This window comes from Xenopus tropicalis, chromosome 8 (assembly GCF_000004195.4).
Source record: "Xenopus tropicalis strain Nigerian chromosome 8, UCB_Xtro_10.0, whole genome shotgun sequence".
Lineage (NCBI taxonomy): Eukaryota > Metazoa > Chordata > Amphibia > Anura > Pipidae > Xenopus > Xenopus tropicalis.
Window position 1 is genome coordinate 98,856,882 of NC_030684.2, and position 10,218 is coordinate 98,867,099.

The window sequence follows — 10,218 nt, forward strand, 5'->3', positions numbered from 1 at the left end:
TGGAGCAGAATAATTTATTTATATCATGGAGGGCAATGCTTTTTAAAGTCACAAATGCTTGTGATCATGGTAAATTAAAGGTAAACTATATGAACAAAGCATGTTTTCTATCATCAGTTGAATCTAAGGATTGTAAAACTGTGCAGGAATTGTGGCAAACATTATTTTTTTTTTTTACTGCAAGATGATTCATGCTACATGTCAGAACCAGCAATGCAGTGAATAGAAGATGACCAGGCATGGCTGCTTTTGCAATATCAGTTCCATTTACAAACAGCTTTTGAATAATTACTACGGAATAAAAAAAAAATGTAAGAAAACATAATTCTACTTGTGTTTAGAACCCCTTTTAACGTATGGCTATAACTTTGAAACAAGCACCATGGTATTTCCCACTCCTGTGGCTATATGTTATAATGCATTGATACAACGTTTAGGGTACAAAGGCTCAATCCATGAAGTTATACCACACCTATACAGAAATACAGTATGCTTTCTTTTTTACATAGCCACTTTGTTACAATTCCACATTTTCATCTTTCAGAGTAACCTGTCCCAACACCAAAAATCTGCAGCTTCATAGGTTTACATGCCAATAACCTTGCATTCAACAGGATGGCAATTTGGTTTTTTTTCACTGTTTTTTTAATCTGTATGCATTGGATAAAAGGCAAGCATGCAGGTTATGCTTTCTGTTGTCCAGAAATTAAGATTGGCATCCATCTGGCAGAATGTATTCTTGGGTCCAAAGGCAGTGTATGCCTGTGTGCACATGGTTAAAGGAAAGATGTATTAAATGGAAAAGAAACCCCACAAGCCTACTGCAGCATGTAAAGATCCTAAAATCCAGTTTTTTATTTAAATTTACTCACAACTCACTACCTTTCAGTTGTATGGAGCCAAAGATTGTGTTAATTCCGTGATAATTATAATCATGCCTAAAATGCAAGGATAAACATTTGTAAACAGTTCCAGACTACAAACTACAAACTCTGTGTGCATCCTCATGTTCCAACAGGCTCATGAGAACTAAGGAGGCAGGGGGGCACATCCCCTATACATTTTACCCCCAGTTGGGTCTTATTTTACTTTAATAGGTCTCACTCTGCAGTATTACACCAGCCCCCCCAAGAGACTATTTAAGCCTAACTATCTATAACAAGTGAATCTTGTTAATGTAAATCTGCTGTCCCTGACCTGCTTACTGCAAGAAGAAATTTTATTGTTCACATAGTTTATCACAAGTAATAATATTGTGAATATTCTTAAATATATGAGTTGTTTGTGTCCACAAGGTGACTGCACTATTCCATAGATCCAAGTGCAAATTGGTAATGCTCACCTATAACAACTACTTGTTGTAGTGTCAGGTGCTGTCAGCTGAGCCCACTGCCAAGGACCAAATGTAACTTTGGAATACAACACACTGTAGCACTCCGAATCAAGTGTGCCAACAGAACAGGCAATGTTTCAGGCTTGAGAAAGGGCTGTAACCCGAAACGTTGCCTGTTCTGTTGGCACAATAAACACCTTTTGTATTATTCCATAGGTGCCAGCCCCCTAACCCCACAGGAATGGTGATGTCTGCTTGGATGTAGCAAACAGTATTGCCTCATTCTACTGGAGCTAACTCTCAATGCCTATAAATTATTCATATTAAAGAGGAGCTTTACTGTTACATCCATTACATACTGGCACCTGTAAAGTATTCACACAACATTGTGAGAAAATGTAAGCATTATGTTTGTGATATAGCAAAATAATTGTGCCCCCCCCACAAATACACAGAGCATGCACTTTCCAGAACCAGTGCCTTTATCTCATTAAAAAAGGAACATCTTAATGGTAAGAATTCTAATGTGAATGTACTGCTTTCTTGTACCTCTTACTGAACTGCATCTCCAAGCATCCCCCAAAAGCTGTTCTCTAGGCACTATCAGGAAAACCTGGGGTTGCTGTGGGTTTCAGATCTCTGTCTCTACAGTCCTATAAATCAGGTATTTATAACTGCTTATTATAACATATACAAAGAGGGCATTTAATTTTTTGAATACTTGTATAACTCCAAAGTGAAAGGAGGATTCACTGGGCGGGGTTGTTCTCACATAACCACAGGTTCTAGGTGGTTATAGGTTACTGAATAGTTAGACTGTTTCATCACCTAACTTGGGTGTGTGAGCATAAACCCAGGGCGTATTTGCAATACACCCTTTGATGTATTCTGGGCTTCATATGCATAAACATATTATACTAGGAGAGGAGACATCTCCCTGTACTCTTCCACAACATGCACAAACTGGGACCTAGAGAAGGGGAAGGGCTGACTCTTGTGACTCAAAGTGAAAAACCCTATTATATTTATAAAGTATTTCTCAACTTATAACTTCTATTTACAAAGCAGCTTATCTGATCCATTTTAAAAAAATAAAAAAAGTCAAAATTGTGTGGTGTATTTTTTTTATTGAGGGCAGTGGCATTGCTGTAGCAAGGCAGAAAATGGCCCATGCTACGTGGGGGCAAGAATCAGGATATTATGATCCAAGGTGATCCAATATTTGTTCAGTATGCAGTAGCTACATAGCACATAGCAGAATATTGTAAATTTTTGACTTTTACATTGTGAAATTTTGGGGCATGGGATGACAAGCCCAGTTATTGCTGGACTCTATTTATGCACCTGTGACTCATAATAAATAGCATTTTTTTACACCAGAACAATCATAATTTAATTTTCTGATTTTACAAGACATGATATTTCTTTCTACAGCTTCAAGCTGTGACCATCAAAGATTGTGCTATACTATGCAATCACACTGCATACAGTTCCATCATTTCCTGCTGTCAGCTGCCCCATGAGCTTCTGGCTTTCTTTGCCTGTGGTGCTGAATTTGTTTTTCTGCAGTACAGTCTTATGGAAATGAGCCTTAGGTTTCATACCAGGTTCCTTAAAAGGATTATGTCATGATTTTTATGGTGTACTTTTTATTTCTAAATTACTCTGTTTACATAGCAAATAATTCACTCTACCATTTAAAATGTTATTCTTGAACCAACAAATTTATTTTTTTTAGCTGTAATATTGGTGTGTAGGCAGCCATCACAGTGCATTGTGCCTGAGTCTGAGCTTTCAGAAGGAGCCAGCGCTACACATTAGAACTGCTTTCAGGTAACATATTGTTTCTCCTACTCCCATGTAACTGGAGGAGTCCCGCGCCGGACTTGGATTCTGAGTTTTACTGGGAACTGCTATCTTGCTCCCTTCCCATTGTTCTGCTGATCGGCTGCTGTTAAAGACATCCAAAAGTAAATATAGTGTATAGAAGCAGAGAGCAGATTTATCACGGAATACACTACTAACAAATGACTAAATGTAGCCTACACATGGTAGCAAATAAGGTATGGTTTTTTCTATCACCTGGCACCCTAAAATGTAAAGTCACCAATACTGATGAATAAAATGCCTGTCTACACCCTTAAAATAATGACTCCTTTATAGAATACAACCATGGTCTTCTATGGTCCCAAGCTCTACATTCACAGAATGGTCTCCAAACCATTCTAGTAACATATAAATATATATTGTTTTATTCCTGTTTTTGTAATAGAAAAGAATAAAGAAATCATTACAAATAAATAATACATAGTATATGGTAGGGTTACCTCACCACTATTTATATTTAATCATAGTGTGCTGGGGTATGGTAGTTAGGCTGCAGGAGAACTATTCCTTAAGCATGGAGGCCTATACATGGCTGTAGCTGTGGCGCCCTAGGCAACCCAGCCGGCCACCTTGCCCCCTAACTCCCCAACCACCCACTCTTGTGCATGCGTGATGACATTACGGGGGAGGGATGTACATTATCAAGTAGTGGGTCGATGGGAAAGAGACTGCAAACTAAGCAACAGAAGAGGTATCTGCCTAGTGCCCCACCAACATTACACCCTACCCCTAGCTCTGGCCCTGGTTAAGGCTTTGGTTGCTGATAATTAGCATGTCAGGCTCTACTGTTCTTGGCATGCAATTAGGATTTTTATTGTGTAATAACTGTAAATCATGACTTCATCCAAATCTCATCTCATCTCTTTTGTCTTTTACCCCAAAAACATTGTACAGCTATGGCATAAACACAATTTGCTTTTTTCTGTGTAACAATAAAACAGTACCATGTGCTTGATCCTGACTAAGATATAATAAATCCTTATTGGAGGCAAAAAAAAACCTATTGGGTTTATTTCATGTTTACATTACTTTATAGTAAAAGTATAGAAATTTAAATTACAAAAAAAAAACCATTATCTGGAAAACCCCAGATAATTAGTAGTCTGGATAACAGGTCCCATACCTGTATTTCAAGGCACACAGGACATAAGATTTTGTTTTTAATGATGGTGCTCCATAATATATGATTCTAAGCAAGTATATAAAAGATATGTTTCTCAATATTTGGTACCACCCAACCTTTGGACAGCTTTTCCAGGAACCAGTGTGCCTGTGAAAAGCAACAAACGTACTCGCTTATGGTGAACTGGAAAGAGCACATTTAATAAAGTCCTTTCAAATGTTTGTGGAAGTGGGGCTAAAACAGAAACAAGTCCTGCAAGTTCAGGGTCTATACATTCAGTAAATATTATTCCCATAAGAGAGAGAGAGAGAACATTCTCTCAGGCGCCTCCATCGTACAAAAGCTACCTAGGAAGTTCTGATTGAACATGAACAAACTTGCAGCAGTACTGTTAAACAGCTTACAATTTTTAAATGAGGTTTTTAACTGCATGGATGAGTCATGTATTTATTATCATTATTTATACACGGCATTGTACGTAAAACCTTCTGACACCAGCTGTAAGCTCTGCAGGCAAGAAACACAGGGGCAGACAGTTAGGGTGTATTACCAGGCACACATAGTTAACACAGGGACCTAATAGAAGCCTGCCTTCTAGAGACTAAGTGGTCTACAACCTGCAATATTATGCAAATACTAAATAACCTATTGTTCCTGTTTGCCCAAATGCCCAGATAGAGGGTCAGTTAGGTCAGTAAAGGCAATGATTCAGGCAGTAAGCAGTTGGTTACATGTCCTTGAGGAATCCTAGCGTCCTGTTTAGTGCTTGATCACTGGCATCAGGCAAAGAGAATTTCCAAAATGCCAATTCAAAATTAACCTGCCATCCCAGTATGTACCCCGCTTCTACTCAGAGTAATTTGCATGCTTCTAAATATTCCTGCCTATTTTTTAGCTATTAAGATATGCTTCATATCTGGCAGCAGCAAGCCGCTTTCATATTTTCACATGGGCAACCTAAAGGAGGGAGAAAAATACCAGTTAATATTTGTTTACTAGAGCTATTCTAAAATGTAAACCCAGGCAAAATTCTGTTTCCCAATACATAAGGCTCTGGGTACTGTAGAGTAGTACAGAGGGGCAGGTTGGTTTTGTCTCTTTAGAATGTATTCCCCAGGTGGTGTGCCTGAGCCACAGGTTGGGTTAGGGGTTGGACGGTTTCTAAACTAAAGGAATACTTTGCTAGTCTCAAAAAGAAAAAATATCTTTGGTACTGAAATATACTTAAATACTGTGGGAGATGGCCCCTATAATGTAAAGGAATTTGGATCTTGTGATTGAGGATGCAATGTGTGTTTTATCCTGGTGTGTTCAATGTATATGGCTAAAGCCACATGGGCTGTTACTCGGCCTGTGCATAAGCCCAGCACCTCGGCTCATACCTCCTGTCTTCTTTGTCTGTGCCCATAGCCACTGTGTGGGCTAAATGCATATTCTTGGCCTAAGAGCAGTATCTACTTGGAAGGTGGAAACATGATGAGAAAGCTGAATTAGAATGTAAGCTATTTTGTTATCAGTTGTATTTTTGTATGTAATCTGTTTGTTTAGTGTACATGGCCATTTATTGTTTGCTTGTAGGTTAAATCTCGTCATGTACATCAGTGCTGGCAAACTTTTGTTTTGTAGTGGGACAATCATATACATACTACAACAGGGGTCTCAAACTCGCGGCCCGCGGGCCATTTGCGGCCCTCGGTACAATATTTTGTGGCCCGCACCAACGCCGAATGAATGGATCGCGATTTTTATTGCGATTCAAGGGATAATGCAAGGCACGGCGGGCGGGAGCTGCTGATTGCGGAAATGACGTTATGCCATCATAACAGTTATTATGGGAAGACGTAAGGAGCTAATTGTGCACACAGAACGTCTTCCCATAATAACTGTTATGATGGCATAACGTCATTTCCGCAATCAGCAGCTCCCGACTTTTTTTTGTGAAATCCCTTATGCGGCCCAGCCTCATCCTGACTTTGCCTCCTGCGGCCCCCAGGTAAATTGAGTTTGAGCCCCCTGTACTACAAGTTCTTACTTTCATTTTCTCTAAACAGAAACCCTTTCGTATCTAATGGCAGAAAGGCTGCATATATCAGCAGGGCCGGATTTACCAATTGGCCGCCCAGAGGCTGACTAATCTCCCCGAGTTGCCTACCCCTGCCATCCCACCGGCGAACATATAAGTCGCCGGCGGGATGGCAGACGCGGCGGGGCGATTTCAGGAAATCGCCGAAAAAGCCTCGCGAGTCTTTTTCGGCGATTTGCGCGAAATCGTGCCGCCGCGTCTGCCATCCCGCCGGCGACTTACATGCTCGCCGGTGGGATGGCAGGGATAGGCAACTCGGGGAGATTAGTCACCCGCGAACAGGGAGTTTTGTCTCGGGCGACTAATCTCCCCCGTGCCAGAGCCCTTACAGTTCAGGAGGATAGTGCATTACTGCAGATGCCATACCATGCAAAAATAGGATGTTCTATATATGCCACAGTGCTTTGAAGCCTCCTAACCCTGTGCAAAGAAAAAAAAACTGATTTCTATTCCTACTTTCTGAATTAAATATAAAGCATAAATACAAAACATATTTCTAGAAAGAAATGTGGAGGGGAACAATATGGCTTTTAATCTGAGACCAGTTATCATGTGCATCAGTGATCTTGCTGTGAGATAAAGTGTTTTTCTTAGCAAAGTAAATCTCCCCGCTCGCACGCCCCCCCCCCCGCAGTGCGCATGCGTGTGCGAACAAGGGGAGGCGGGGTTTACGCGCGCATGCGCGAACAGTGCGGGGCGGGGGTGCGCACTAATACGCATGCGCTGTAGGCCAAACATGCATACGGAGCAGTGGGGAGTCCCCATTGCTCCGTATGGGGACAAAACTTTTACAATTTTGGTGCGGCGGGGCGGCATGCTGCCCCCAGGTTTCTGCCGCCCTAGGCCCGGGCCTTTGTGGCCTCTCCACAAATCCGGGCCTGTATATCAGTGGGAATGTTGTTAAACTTTACTTCCTTTTAGCCATCTTATTATAAGCCTTCTTGTACAACAATGGGATTATATAGTACTACAGCATGGCTGGCAACCTATTCAAACACCAGGGCTTCCATTACCAGCCATGTAAATTTAGTATTTTTTCTTTAAAATTAATTGAAAGCAAAAACAAAGTGATGAATGAGATGTGTTAGGTGTAATATCATTAAATACAAAATACTTTGAACCATAGATGAGTTTACACTACCTCCAGCACATGTTGAGAGTACTGTCTAATAAACAGAAACTTACTAAAAAAAGTCTCAAGCCATTTAATGTGTAGGTAATAGTTACTGGTAGTTACACCAGGGTGGAGATTTACACTCCCATTGTAAGCCACCTACAGCTTCTTCAGAACCTGTTAGGCAGTTTTTCTGTAAGAGAGGGAAGTACTGTTGACTGCCTGGAACAGGTTTGACTCTACTCGCTGACGTTTGGCTCAGTGTTCAGATGATTGTTAAACACCCCTAAGAAGAGTGCCTGGAAAAACTGGTAATGTCAGATGAGAGTTGCATTCCTGGCTGATTGTTTAGGTATGACTTTGTAGGAGATGGCTGCGTATATAAGGAGTGCCCTTGTCAGTGAGAAGTTTAGTCAAGAAGATCCTAACGCAGCGTGGGGCAGCATGGAACCACAACCTGTGCTTGGTGAGTTATAAAGCTGCATGGATAGGGGCATTAGCATGTCTATAGAACTTGAACTCCTCTGGGCAATGGAGCTCTGTAATAGTAAGGGAATCCTATTGTCTGGCCAAAGGATTCAATATGATTTATCAGTGCTTTTTAACCTTTGTGCAAGTATCTCTTGTGCCAGCATGAAATATAGTGTTCTGTACATGGGGAATCATTACAAGTGCTTAAGCACTTGCTGAAATGTAACATCCAGCCTGTCAGACTTTAGTAATACAAAGAGACAACTGGCTGGCAGCCCTAGTTTAGTGTATTTGTTCATTGCAAATACACTAACAGTAAAGGCAATTTCAGCCTAGTTTGACACAATAATCTTCAGCTGCACGCTCACAGCTCACTAGCGACAGCATGTGGCCCCCACTTGCCACTCATTACTAACAGGCGGAGGCTGGCCAACCTGTTCATTGCTCTCTTTAAAGGCAGGTGTAAAATGATTGATGACCAAGTAGTAAATTCCAGTGCCACCCCCCTCTCTTAGGGTGCCACAAAGCCATTTAGCAGGTAGTTTTTGTTGTTTGCATGTGTGTTGCTAAGGCGTGATGTAATTTCAGAATGTGCCCGCCTTGCAATTCAGCTCAATCCTGACTGTGATCTTATTGAACTTTATTTTAGGCAAAGGCATTCCAAGATTTTCATTTGTTCAGATGCTGATTCTCACTTATAACAGATAGAAATGCATTTGTTGCACACAGGTAACTGTCTAGTGGCTGACAATAAGGAGTACAGAAACACCCAAATGCAGGATTTAGGCAACTAGCATCCTCAGTGGAATAACAGAAAGAAACTGGGCCCCACATCAACATTTTAAGGGCCCCCAATTCTCCTTAACATTGATGAAATTGACCTGCTCGTCATGCATAGAGATTTCCATACTAGTACTGCTATGGCCCAGCTTGCAGTTTTAGTCTTACTCCCACAGCTGCCAGAGGGCCGCAGCTTGCCCATCCCCACATAAACAATTTCTTATTTTCTTTTTCTGAGGCATAATTAAAGCAATGTTTTTTCCTAACATAACCTGTTCTTGTCTGCCTTAGGTGTGTCAGTGATGTGAATGTGGCTGATCCAGCTCTGAGTGGGAGGAGCAGGCCCCCTCCCTGTGCCTTGGATCACACAGATTTCTGTCTCCCTGGCCGAGTGGTTCTTAACAGTTCAACAGTTCTCTATCGAAATTGTGAAATGTTTAGGACCACTTGATCCGGGTGACTCTCTCTGCCAAGGGTGCAAGGAATGGAAAATGCACTCAGCTCTCTCTTGTACACTTTGTATTTTGCATTAAGCCTGGAACCATCACAGGAAGGAAAACAAATGACTTGTCGGAAGAGGAAACAAAACAAATGCCCAATTAATGTTTAAACATATATATGTGTATATATAAGCTGTATTTGTCTATGTGCTTTGATCTAAATGAGCTGTGAAAATGTTGTTTCTAGAGAATCTTTAAACTAATGTAAAAGGACATAGACAAGAGGTCCATTGCACTCACCAATTATCAATATATATAGGACATTAAGACATTCTGTGCATTAAGCTACTAATAATGCCCTCCCCTTTAAGCAAAACAGGGATTGTTTGTCCATATATTGCAATATACTTCAAGCTGGGCAACTATGTCAAAGTCAATCCCTGTTTCGCTTAAAGGGGAGGGCATTTAACTAGCTTAATGCACAGAATGTCATATATATTGATATATTGATATATTGATAATGGATGCGTACAAAGTACCCCTTGTCTTGTCTATATAAATTGTGTGGTACTACTATGATGGTAATGATGGTAATTATTATCATGCCCACATCACGGAATGAGGAAATGTGTGGCTCATGGTTCATGGTGCACCCTGGTGATCTGAATGACAAAGCCAGCACCAAGTTAAACAGGTTAAGTTACAGGGACAATTTGTGACTTTAGTGGCAGATTTATATGCTGAGTAACCTGCAAAGGTTGCTGGAGAAACCTCCTTAGTGACTATTATGTATTACCAAAACCTATGAAATGCTGAAATATTTCTGGGCTTTCTGTCCCCTCATAGTCAGAGTGAAACTACTGGTGTCAGAAAAGCTGAACCAGCCTTTGCTCATTTAACCAAACCCACCTGTATTCACCCAAGGAATGTCTCAATCTTCCTTGTAGGTTGAACCCTTGGTAAGGAGCCCATAACATATTTTCACTC

General features: G+C 40.9%; 1 non-coding gene across 1 annotated transcript; it reads left to right on the forward strand.

Annotated features, from left to right (window-relative positions):
* Nucleotides 1–9,173: 9,173 nt before the first annotated feature.
* On the forward strand, nt 9,174–9,247 carry mir203 (microRNA mir-203). Its single transcript, NR_049691.1, has one exon. It is a non-coding gene; the product is annotated as a microRNA mir-203 (primary transcript).
* Nucleotides 9,248–10,218: the final 971 nt, after the last annotated feature.